Source organism: Magnolia sinica, chromosome 11 (genome assembly GCF_029962835.1).
Source record: "Magnolia sinica isolate HGM2019 chromosome 11, MsV1, whole genome shotgun sequence".
Classification (NCBI taxonomy): domain Eukaryota; kingdom Viridiplantae; phylum Streptophyta; class Magnoliopsida; order Magnoliales; family Magnoliaceae; genus Magnolia; species Magnolia sinica.
Genome location: NC_080583.1, coordinates 77,605,304 through 77,619,430, shown reverse-complemented (window position 1 = coordinate 77,619,430; position 14,127 = coordinate 77,605,304).

Below are 14,127 nucleotides of genomic sequence, written 5' to 3'. Positions count from 1 at the left end.
AATTTTATAATTCATGATAGGATTCGATCCTAAGGGCGCACACACCTCCTAGCGGCACTAGTAAGTGATTCAATTCATAAGGTGACCTTTCCCCTTAGGCTTTCCACTTTCATGTTAGTTTAAGTGATAATTTTCCTTTTAATATTAAATGATAAGTGATAGTTTTATTTCATGATTACTTGTGTTAGTTAGGAATAGATCATCAAATTATATGCTCAACATTTATTTAGTATAAATACTTAGATGTTGTACATGAATGACACCCTGATCCATAGCTCAAGTAGTAGACTGAGTGAAGATAACTCGTTTCAATGTTGAGGTCTTGATATTGATTACCTAGTGGGGGTAGCTAACAATGGAGCGCGTACTGACAGTGGTTATGTACTAACAAGCTAACAAAATAAAAAAAAATTTTAAAAAAATGTTGTACATGAATATCTTCTCATATGTGTGGATTATTTATGAAGCTTGAATTAGCACATCAATTAGTGGAAAAGTCCACTTATATATGTATATCCAAAATTGGGATGTAAACTTGAATGATTGTGATTACGATGGTCCCTCAAACTAGTAGCCATTTTTTCTAATTGATTAAATAGAATTTTGTTGTAGACTTATCATCGTATGGATCATTTTTGCCTATGAGACTTTTGGAGATAATCCATTTTTATCACATCCTTAGATGGACTATTTGCCATATGTGGCTTTGATGGATTATTTGCCTTATGTGGCTTTGATGGACTATTTTTGTATAACATTATGATGGAAAGTTTCACTTATTGAATTATGATTGGCCACTAGGTGAAGAGGTTACCATTAAATATCCTAGTTGTTGGAGTCTCATGAGCCGAAAATGGTGGTATAGGACACTATGCCCGAGTTGTCAACCTATGATGGGTGACAAGCCCCCCATAGTAACCTTTAAAATTTCTTTAAATGGTTGTTTGTAATTGGACTAATAATGGTTGAATTAATCATGCATTTCATAGCATGCGAGCATTATCGGGTGCCTGGTCGACTATTTGGAAAAACTAGTGCATTGTACGAATGTCCAATTTTGTGGGGAGTTGTCACTTGAGCATGTACTTGTTATACATGACTGGCCACTTGAGATTACATGTGGATTTCGCCTCACTCGTGGGTTTTACCAAAAATTCAGATAGATGAGTATCCCCACGTTGATGTGCATTCATGCATCCATATATTTAAATAAGATTGCATCGTAAATTGTTTTGCATGTTTTTGTTTAAAACTATATTTGGATAATGTGATAGTGTGTAATCTTGAAGAAAATTCTCACTTAGTTGACCACTCATGCTTTGAAATATACAATCATATAGATGTTTAGGTGATCTGAATGATGCTTATGTTCAGACTGATAAGGAGTAGGATACAGATATCAAGGATGTATGTTTGTATCTGCTCCAAGAGTAGTAGTGCAATCTTACAACTCAAGTCTAGCTGCATTTTATTGTCTTTCATATGTTAAATTATTTATTTCCTATATTTGTTAGTAATGAGACATTGGTTTGTATAAGTATCATGGGCAGTCACTTATATATTTTGAATATATATTTAGACTTTTCTTTTATGCTTAATTTGTTACTCTTCTGCAGCAATGCTCATTTATAAAAGAAAAAAATTTACATATTGAAATGTGTGTTATCTTCAAAGGTTAACACTCGAGATTTTAGAAAACAAGTACTAAACTTGAGTTTTGAAATCCGAGATGTTACGTAGACGTACTACATTTCAACATTAAAGTCATGTGTTTGAGTGCCCATGTGGGGTGTGTGTGTGAGCCACATGTGGGTAGGTGCGTGTGTAAAATAATAATAATAATAATAATAATAATAATAGATAAATAAATAAAAGAAAAAGAGTCCAAACTCTAAATCATTAAGGATGATGTAAAAGTCAGTCAACTTGTCCAATAGGTTCACCCCATCATGGATCACCTTTTGTAAATATCAGCCTTATCCGCTCATCAGATGGTCCACAATATAAAGAACAATGTATACCCAATGATTATTATTTTTTAATGTCTACCAATATAAGGTTGATTTTTGTTGATTTTTGCATTAGGTAATTTTATTATGCGGTCCATCTATTAGAAGGATTGGATGTCACATGTGCTTAACAGTTTAGAAGTTATCGATGGGTGAATCCTAAGTTGGGTGGCAATTATCTACTAAGTTTGGAAGTTGTCTACTAAGTTTGGAAGTTATCTACTAGGTGAATCATAACTTGGGTGGCAATTATCTACTAGTTGAACCCAAACTTGGAAGCATCGGTTGGACCTGTGACATTCCCTTTTAAAATATCATGCTTTTATCACAGTTTTATTAGGCTAATATTACAATATAATTTAAAATTAATGAATAAAAAATTGAAGGAATTTTGAATTTAAAAAAATTGAAGGAATTTTTATATAAATATATTTAAATTTTAAAACTAATTGAAATTTACAACAAATATTTCTAAATATTTTATTTTCTATGAGATTTTCTTAATAACATCTCGGGAAAAAATCTCAAAATTTTAAATCTCCCGAGAAATTTTTAGCCCAAGAGTTTGACGAGAATAACATTTGTCACAATACTTCTAAGAAATTTAAAAAAAAACTTCAATACTCTAACAAAGAATAATGAACAATACACAAATATACTTAGAAATTCATCGAAAATTGGATTTACGAAATGATTAATTAAAATTACTCAAATTATTTGTAACAATTTAGATGTTTCATAAACCAAAAAATTAAGCTTTTTTATTTCCTAAAGATCAAACTAGTTAACATTTATTGGATAGTTAAAAAATGAAAATATCCATCAACATCATCATCATTTAAGCCGTATCCCAACTATTTAGGGTTAGCTGCATGGACTCTTTTGTTACCATTCTACTTATCAACGGCCATAACTTCAGTTAGACCATAAGTTATTAAGTCTTTTCTTTATACATCCACCCCAGTCATATTGGACCTTCTTTTGGCCTTTTAGTGTTAAACTTATAAAAACTCACTCCTAACCTGTGTGGTCTTTGGTCTCCATCGAACATGATTAAACCATCTACGTCTATTTTCCCTTATCTTGTTATTTATTGGTGGTACTCCAAAATTCTCTAGAATGAATTTATTTCTAATTCTATTATTTCTTGTTTTTCCACTTATTCATCTCAACATTCCCATTTCATCTATACTCATCTTATGGACATGTTGTTTTAATTGCCCAATATTTTTGTCACATAAAGCATCACTAGTCTTATAGCCATCCTATGAAATTTCTCTTTCAGTTTGAGTGGTACATAATAATATAAAACTCCAGAAGCACATCTCCATTTCTTCCACACCACTTGAATTTTATGGGAAACATCCTTCTTATTCTCTAGCTCTCATCAAGTATTGACCCAAGATACTAAAAGTTTTCATCTTGAAAAAAATTCTTAGTTAACAATCTTTACTAATTTCTCATTTCCACTTATATTGTTACTAAAATTACACTCCATATATTCTGTTTTAGTTCAACAAATTTTAAATCTTTTAGATTTTAAAGCCCCTCTCCAAAAACTTAGCTTTGTGTTTACACCATTCCTTGTCTAGTCAATCAAAACTATGTCATTTACAAACAACATACATCAGCGATCTTTTCCTATAAATGCCTCGTGAATTCATCCATAACCAATGCAAAAAAGGAACAGCTCAATGTCATCCCCTAGTCTACGCGTACATTAATTGTAAACTCACTTTTCTCTCTACTAATAGTCTTCAAATTTATCATTGTTCTTACATACATATCTTTAATCATATCAATATATCCTCTTGAATCTTCTCTCTCCCAACACTCATCATATTAGTTCTTTAGGGACCCTATCATAAGCTTTCTGTGAGTTAGTAACGCAATGATGAACGTAATGAGGTCAATCACCGTCTTCCTCAAGAGGATGACTACTCCTAATCCATGAAGCTTCTCTAGACTCCTCACAGAGACTTCTCGAATCCACGAGGAAAGAAAGTATAAAATAGAAATAAATTCTAATAAATTCGAAATTGATTAATTAATTCCAATAAATGAGTTCACAACCCTTTAAATAGGGATACCAAGCAATGGGAGAGAAATCAGAAGCAAACTACAACTAAAACTCCTAGAATTCGCAACTTACTATAAATAGTAAATTTACTATTTATAGACGGCCATGATGTCTACTAGTGCGCAAGGTTTTCGGCCAAAAATAGTAAGTGTCCTATTTGGCTTCACCAAACCGTTCTCCTAATTATTCTAAGCTCTTTTCACGTTGGACGCAACTCCTAAAGCCCAACGGAATAATCAAACTAAAACTTACTATTTATAGTAAAAACGAAATTAAAACAAGGAAACAACCGTCAATCCAGAGGTATTTCACAAATCCGGCTTACGAAACCTAGCATAGCAAGGTTGGTTGGCTAAAGTAGCTCGTTCTACCCCAAAATCATATATTTTACGCCCGATAACTCATTCTGGATTGTGAGATACGCCCGATTTAAGGTCCGACAGTCCAGATCACTTCTATCATCGACCGGCCCTTTTCTAATCCATCTTGGCCATGAAACTATCCATGACTCACTCTACATCAGTCCCCTCCACTTCAAAAGAACTCGTCCTCGAATTCTCATCCTGCTCTGGTTCATGATACTTGGTCAGGTCTGCGACGTTGAAAGTCCGTGAGATCGCCATGTCATTTGGAAGATCAACAACATAAGCATTGTCATTGATCTTTCGAATGATTGGGACGGGTCCAATCTTCTTATTTTTCAACTTCAACTTGTTGTATGTCCCGGTCGGAAATCTCTCTTTGCGCAGATGGACCATAACGCGGTCGCCCACTTCAAACACTTTTTGTCGCCGGTGCTTGTCCGCTTGTTCCTTGTACTTCTCGTTTGAGGTATGTAGCTTGGTCTGCACTTCCACATGGATGCCCATGATTTTGTCTACCATATATTCTACTGCAATGCTCATGCCTAGGTGTTTGGGCAGAGGGACCAAGTCAAGTGTGTGGCGAGGCACTGGTCCATAGATAATTTGAAACGGTGATTTTCCTGTCGAGTGGTTCACCATGTTGTTGAATGCAAACTCTGCTTGAGACAAGGCCAAATCCCACTATCTCGATTTTTCTCCTGAAATACAGCGAAGGAGGTTTCCCAACGTGTGATTCATAACTTCGGTCGGCCTATCAGTCTATGGGTGGTAAGCACTGCTGAATTGAAGTCGTGTATCGAATCAAGTCCACAAAGTCCGCCAAAAGTGGGTAATGAACTTCGTGTCACGATCAGAAGTAATGGTCTTGGGGACCCCGTGTAGCCGTACGACCTCCCTGAAGAATAGATTCACCACGTGTGTTGCATCAAGGGTCTTCTTGCATGAGATAAAGTGCGCCATCTTGGAGAAATGATCTATCACCACGAACACCGAATCCATGCCACATTGTATTCGTGGGAGACCAAGCACGAAGTCCATTGATGAATCCTCTCAAGGACCGTCAGGCATAGGTAACGGGGTGTAGAGGCCTATATTTTGGGATTGCCCCTTAGAGGTCTGACAAACATGACAACATTGTACGACTTTTCTCACATTACATACTAATTGCGGCCAGTAATACCGCTCTTCCACAAGAGCTCGCATCTTGTCTCGCCTAAGGTATCCACCAAAGCCACCTCCATGTAGCTCCTGAATAATTTGTTCCCTCAGAGAACTTTGGAGGATGCACAATCTATTCCCTTTGAAGAAAAAATCGTCCTGTATATAAAGGTCACTGGGGTGACCTTCTTGGCACTTCATCCAAGAATCTTTGAAGTCCTCATCCTCGGCATACAGCTTTTTGAGACAGTCAAAGTTAACCACCTAGTTGCTAATCGTAACAAGTAGTAATGCACGACGGCTAAGTGCATCAGCTACCTTATTCTGCTACCCTGACTTGTACTCAGAACGAACTTGAATTCCTATAAAAATGCAACTCATCTAACATGCACACGATTCACATTAGTCTGACTATTAATAAACTTTAATGCTTGATGATCAATGTACAGAACAAACTCTCTTTGAATCAGATAATGCCGCCAATGTCGCAGCCTCTGAACAACTGCATACAACTCAAGCTCATAAGTTGACCACTTCTTTTGGGCTTCGCTGAGCTTCTCGCTATAGAAGGCTACCGGCCTGCCTTCCTATAATAATACTCCTCCAATTTCGACATATGAAGTGTCAGACTCAACCTCAAACAATTTGTCGAAATTAGGAAGCACCAAGACCGGTGTTGTAGACAAACAATGCTTGATCGCATGAAAGCTCTTGTCAACTTTATCGGTCCACTAGAACAGTCCTTTTTTCATACAATCTGTTATAAATGCGACCATGGTGCTGAAATGGCTCTGATCTCATAAATGTGTGTCACATAAACATGGATGGGGCATTGGATAAGTAAGGAGAAATTTCTGACTGTAAATCCCACCTTTTACCCACCGTCTTTTCTAAACGCTCCCAAACTTTACTTTCCCAAACTAAACCATTCTGTACGGACACACTATTTTCAGACGTAAATACCCTTGCATTTAGCATGGTTGTACTGTCCATTCTGTAGATATATGGCTATGGATTATAACCGTAACTATAGTTAGCGTAGCCATTGGGGTCGCGAGCCTTTACACAGCATATTCTGTAAACCTACGCTACTAATAGCTACGGTGATAATCCGTAGCTATAGGTTGTCAGAATGGACGGTGCAATCGTGCTTAATGCAAGGGTATTTTCGTCTGAAAATAATGTATTTGTATACAATGGTTTTAGTTTAGGAAAGTAAAGTCTGGGAACGTTTGTAAAAGACGGTGGGTAAAAGGTGGGATATACAGTCGGAAATTTCTCATAAGTAAGAGAAAGAAAACCAATAAGAAAAATGTTCCGGTGCTCTCAAAGCATAATAAATTATAGTGCTCTTACTTGTATCAGGTCACTTGGACACTCCAATCAATCGATCTAAACTGTCCATTAAGTCTACAACATATTTAATGTGCTACCATACAGAAATCACACTGATTAAATGATCCAAACCATCTTTGAGTGGTCTTTTTTTTTCGGTCATCCATTGTCCAATTCATGGATGGGATGATTAATAAAAGTGATTCTTCACAATCATAAGCAATCCATGATATTTCCCAACTAATAGATGGGAATTTTTTATTTGACCAATTTTTGTGTAAACAATCATGACCGTCCATATTAAAGTCTAGTGATCAGACAATTATGATTATTGGGTCCATGTCAAATTTCCATGGTAGCCAATAAAATGTACGTTGAAACTGATGGAAAGTCTAGATCAATCGATTGGACTGTCCAAGTGTCCCAATACAACTAGGAGCATTATAATTTTGTAGTGATCTGGACCACTGGAGCATTTCTCAAAAGGTTCTAAAGAGTTTATAGTAGGTGAAAAGGACCGCAAGGGTTCATCTACACAACTTTATACAATCTTTTCATACATCTTTTTCACAAAAATAAAAGCTAAATTAGGATAACAGGATGAAGTGCACATGCATGTTGGACGGATTTGATGTTACTCATATATCATGGTGGCCCCACACACCAGCTGATTTTTTTCTTAGCCTCGTGACTATAGTGTTACGATTTGGACGTGGATTGTGTAGTGAGGCCCTCACCACCTTTACCGTGATGTGAAAACTCTGTGGGGCCCACCGTGATGTATTTTTTTATCCATGCCGTCCATCCATTTTTCCAGCTCATTTAAGGGCATGAGCCCAAAATCGATGTATATCCAAAGCTTAAGTGGACCACACAACTGAAAAGAGTGGGGATAATGATGTCTACCAATAAAACCTTCCTAGGGTCCACAGTTACATTTATTTATCATCCAACATTTTCATAAGATCACACAGACCTAGATGAAGACAAAACACAAATATCAGCTTGATCCAAAACTTATGCGGCCCAAAGAATTTTTCAACGGTAGGCATTCAATTCCCACTATTTTTTGTGGTGTGGTTCAATTGAGCTTTGGATATACTTCACCTTTGGGCTCATGTGGTAAAATGGGCTGGCAAAATATATGGACGGCATGGATAAAACACATACATCATGGTGGGCTCCACAAAAGTTTCACAATACCCTAAAGGGTGGTGAGGGCCTCACTCTGGATTTGCAGTAGCAGTCAAGGAATTCAGCTTTAAGGTTTGTATTTTCCAGTCGGTAATTATCGTCACTAGTCGGCAATTATTTCCACAGAACATGGTTGACAATCGGCCCACCTGTCTCCCATGATTTACTAATTAGTTTTTAGGGCCCACCATGGATCGAGCATTTCCCCATAAATATCCTCCAAGGAGCAATCCTAACCTTCACTTTAATTGTTGCTTGTAAATAGTATTAAAAAGAGAATTATAGTGTTCCACGTAAAAGGACCCTACATTGGTGGCTAGGATTTTTCAATTCCTCAGATTTTGTTCTTGGCATCATCCATCCACGTTGTTGTAGCTCGATAGTAGACCTGATGAGTAAAAATTGTAGAGTTCAATGGATCCACATTATCTAATATTGTGGACTTCCGCAGAGTAGAAGATGGATGGCTTTCTTTCTAACGATCCACTAGTGCCACTAATTATTACGGAGAAACACCCCATGACACTTATTTAAGCAAAGCAAAATCATAAAAGAATAACAAGAGGCAAGTGAGGTAGAAATTGACATGGTTTGATAATTTATCTATATTCAGGAGGCAGTAATATGGAATGTTTCTCTTCATTAGAACAAAATAAATCAAAAGAATACAAGGCTCACACCTCTCTAACTCTTTCACAATAAATAAGAAACTTATGTAAAAAAATATTCGCTCATCATGCATTTCTCTCTAAATATATTTCCCTTTATAAATAATGCACAACCTAAGAGAGCCCATGTGTGCCAAACCTTCTAAGACTAAGCCTCGTACGACTTAGAATGAGAAAGATCCATTTCCATGTAGGATGATACGTGCATCTCACATGTATGCACCTATATGCCCTCACGTGTACTAGAGCAACCATATAACATTCTCCAACTTGAAGAGTAATTTTTCTAATGGTGACAAATGCTTTCAAGAAATTAAAGTTGTTCGAGCATCATCAATAACTAAGTAACAACAAGTCAAAAAGATGTGCAGCTCTAAACAATTTCTTTCTAGTGATAGGCGTCGTCAATAGATCTACCACATTATTATTAGCATTTCTTTTAATTATAAAGAGATATATCTTCCACCACGTCACAAAAAAGTGATATCATATATTTGTTTCTCTAATCTGAATTTAAAATATTAAATTCTTAGCTAAGTATAACGTGACTTGATTAGCATAATGAACCACTAGTACTCTTTTCCATCTTTCAATTTTTCTAGTAATTTCTTCAACTAAATACTTTCGTTGCATGCATGTGCAGTTGGCATATACTATATTTTAGTAGACAAGGTCATTATTGACTATAATATGCATGCCTAAGTAACTACTCTAGCTAAAGAAAAATATAACTAATAATTATTCTTTTATATATAATGGTCTCTTATATGATCAGCATTCACAAATTTAATCAATTCTAAATTTTGGCTATTATAATAAACAAATGCCTCGGAAGTCATCTTCGAGCAATAAAGGATCCACTTCACTATAAACCAATAATCTCTACTCGAGTTCACCATGTAATTATTGATCGCTTCCTCAATTGCTAAGGCAAAATCTCTTCTAGTGTACATCATTGCAAAGATAAGGCTCCTTGTTACAAACGAACATGGTACTTAAACATCTATCTTCTCCGACTTTATGCTAATAGACTAATGTAAAAATAGCTTGTAGGCAATAGAGAATAGATCTACTAACTGAATTAGAATTATATATATTGAAGTAGTACATAATTCTTTCAACATAACACTTTTGACTTATTCTAACTTCCATATTCTTTCAATCTTTTAAGTATAGAAATTCCAAGAATTTAATCAACGGTATCCAATGTTGTCAAATGTCTTTAATCTAACTAGAACAAGGTCTGTTGATGCCATCAACAGACCACTCGATCATATCAAGAAAATCTCATTTTTTTCCTTATACTCATTGGACAATTTTTTTGGCATTCTTCGATCCCATGGAAGGCAACTTCAATCCCATCGATGGGCCTCGATAACCATTAATCTTATTGAAGGCCCTATTGACAGAATTGTGCGATTTTGCAGAAGTGCGCATTTTAGTTCCTAATTTGATTGTAACACTATATAAGCAAGTGCAATTGGGATTATGGTAAGGCTAAGTCATTCCTAAGGTGCTCTAAAGTAAAGATAAGATTTTGCAAAGGGATTTTGAGGGTTTTTTAAATCGATAAGTCCATCCATCTCTTATAATTCATATTTCATAGTGGATTCACTGTCACTTTGTACCGTAGTTTTTTTCCCACAAGGGATTTTTCATGTAAATTTGTGTGCTCTTTATGATGCTTGTTTGCATTTATATATCTCTTGTTTGAATCGAATTCGGGCTTTCGTAATTTCCAAATAAGTGGTATCCAAGTTATCGTTGGGTTTCGAGTTTGAATATGAAACATGTCATCGAAGGGATCAAATGTGAAGTACAAAATGGATAAGTTCACCGGTAAAAACAACTTCGAACTATGGAATATGAAGATAAGAGCCCTTTTAGTTAAGCAAGGATTGCATCATGCCCTCTTTGGTGTTGAGAAGTGCGCAGCATCTATGAACGATGAAGAGTGGAAAGAGTTGGATAAAAGAGTAAAAACTTTAATCCAACTATGTTTGGTAGATGATGTCATTTATAATATCCTTTATTAAAATACCAATATCTTTTATTAAAATACCACCACAGGACTTTAGAAGAAGTTAGATAGATTGTACATGACGAAATTGTTGTCGAATCTTCTATATCTGAAAAAGCAATTCTATAATCTGAAGATGGCAAAAGGGTTGAATCTTAATGATCACATTAGCGCATTTAATCAAATCCTTTGCAAATTGATGAGTGTGGAAGTGAATATTGATGAAGAAGATTAAGCCCTAATTCTGTTGAACTCTCTTCCAGAGTCTTACGATAGCTTCGTAGACACTATATGTTATAATAGAGAGATCATTGATGTTGAGATTGTCATCTCATCCCTTCAGTCAAGGCTATTATGAAAGAAAGACAGTGAAGCGGATTCCTTTACAGATGCATTGGTAATTAAGGAAAGGAATTTTAAGCGGAAGAAAGAAAATTTGCGATCACAATCCAAGTCTAATAGCAAAGGAAATATGAAGTGTTGGAATTGTGGAAGAAAATGGCATATGAAGATAAAGTATCGAATGAGGCCAACATAACGGAATCAAGTGAGAATGTGAGCACTAGTTATATTCTAACCGCATCCAAATACAATTATGTCAGCGATGAGTGGATTTTGGATAGGGAGCGTCATATCACATGACCTCGCATTAAGATTGGTTCACCACATATAGCGAGTGTGATGGTGGCCAGGTGTTTATGAGCAATGATGTTGCCTGTAAGGTTATTGGAATCAAATCAATGCGCATCAGGATGTTTGATGGGATGAAACGTATTCTAACAGATGTAAGACAGATTCTTGACCTATGAAAAAATATGATATTTTTAAGAGCTCTTGAGTCAATTAGGTGTAAATTTATCGGTTTTGAATATGTTCTGAACGTTCTGTAACAGAGTCCACGTCAGCACGAGCCACATGAGCGAGCCGGTATGAAGGTACTTTCTGATCATTCTTTGATTCTCGCATTTAAAAGTGTTAATTTTGTTATATATGAGTATTGTATATACGGTAAACAATCAATGTTATGTTTTAAATTTGAAAAGCATGTTAGTAAGGGTAATCTAGATTATGTGCATTCTAATGTATGGGGGTCGTTGCCCATAGTTTCTGGATGGTGTCATCATTCTTTGTATCATTCATATATGACTACTCTAGAACGGTGTGGGTGTACTTTATGAAGTACAAATTCGATATTTTTACCACATTCAAAGTGTAGAAGGTAATAGTAGAAAAGCAATTAAGGTGGAAGTTAAATGTTTTAAGGATAGATAATAGAGGTGAATTCATTTCGAATGAATTTAACCAGTTTTGTAAATATGAAGGGATCGTATGACACAACATAGTCAGCATACACCATAGTATAATGGTGTAGCAGGACGGATGAATCGAACTCTCTTAGAGAGAACCCAAAGCATGTTGAGCAACACTGGGTTAGACATGGAGTTATAGACTAAGGCCATTAACACATCTTATTACTTAGTGAATCGGTCTTTGTCTTGGCCGATCGGTTGTAAAATTCTCAAAAAAGTATGGAGTTATCATAAATTTGATTACTTAGGGCTACAAATATTTGGTCATGATGCTTACTCTCGTGTACCGTCTGTTGAGAGAGAATATATACCAAATGACAAAGAAGTGTATCTTTGTTGGCTATAGCGATAGTTTAAAGAGATATAAGTTTTATGACCGGGTCACATGTAAGATTATGATTAGCAGTGACATCTAGTTTAATGAAGATTCCTTGTTTCGTAAGGATGGACACAAGTAACCAGAAAAATCAGCAATGATCGATGTTGAAATTGACAAAGGTAAAACATATAATGAAGTTGAGACACAACAAAAGGTATAAGAGTAGGTGGAGTAGTGACTTGTGAGTAGAAATCCACTAAGGGATCACAGATTACCGGTGAGATACAAAGATGACTCGAATATTGCATTTACCCTTATTGTGGATGAGGGGGATCCGTCTACCTTCCAGAAAGCATTGGGATGACCTGGATGCTAAGAAGTGGATGACGGCGATGATAGATGAGATAGACTCTTTATATAAGAATGAGATGTGGGAGTTGGTGGAGCTTCCCGTTAGGCGTAAAGAGATCGGGTCCATGTGGATCTACCAGAGAAATAAGATAGGTATAAGGCAAGATTGGTTGCGAAAGACATGCGTAGAAGGAATGTATCGACTTCAGTGAGATTTTTGCGATGATGGTCAAATAGGTATCTATCATATTTGTGTTGGTGTTGATTGTCCAATACAATTTGGAACTGGAACAAATGAATGTTTAGACTGCTTTCCTACACGAAGAATTGGAAGAGCAGATCTACATGAAACAACTAGAGGGGTTTGAAAAAAATGGGTTAGAGAATAAGGTTTGCAGGTTAAAGAGTTTATTGTATGCCTTAAAACAGTCGCCTAGGCATTAGTATAAGAAGTTTAATGTTTTCATGGTGAGTCAGTGGTTTACTAGGAGTCAATATGATTATTGTGTCTACATTAAGACACTAAGTGATAGAGGATTCATTCTAGTGGTATTATATGTTAATGACATGTTTATTGATAGTCAAAGCATGTCTGAGATCAATATATTAAATACTCAGCTATCAAGCACATTCAAAATGAAAGATTTGTGGGCTGCAAAGAAGATTCTCAGCATAGACATACACAGAGATAGGAATTGGAACAAGTTACAGTTATCTTAGGCAGAGTAACTTGAGAAAGTATTGGTAAAGTTTGGGTTGGACAAGGCTAAGCCAATTAGCACACCCCATACTGCTCACTTTAGGCTTTCTTCAGAGCAATGTCCCATTACAGATGAATAAAAGCATGTTATATCTCATGTGCCCTATTCACGCGCAATTGGCAATTTGATGTATGACATGGTCTCTACAAGACTAAATATTTTACATGCAATCGGTGTTGTAAGCAGATATATGTCAAACCCCAGTAAGCAACATTGGGAGGCAGTAAAATAGCTACTTCGTTATCTATGATGTACAACAGACTACATCTTGACATTTCAAAAATCAAAAGAAAATTTGATAGGCTACATGAATTCAAACTACGCAAGAAATGTAGATAATAGAATGTCAATTTCTTGTTACTCGTTTGTATTAGCGGGTAGAGCGATCAATTGGATGTCAAAGCTTCAGTCTGTGGTTGCCATTTCCACAACCGAAGTTAAGTATATGGCAGTAACAGAAGCTTTCAAGAAATGTGTTTGGTTGCGAGAAATGATGAACGAACTTAAGCTTCAACAAGAGGTTGTGCCAGTTAATTGTGACAACGAAAGTGTGGTCA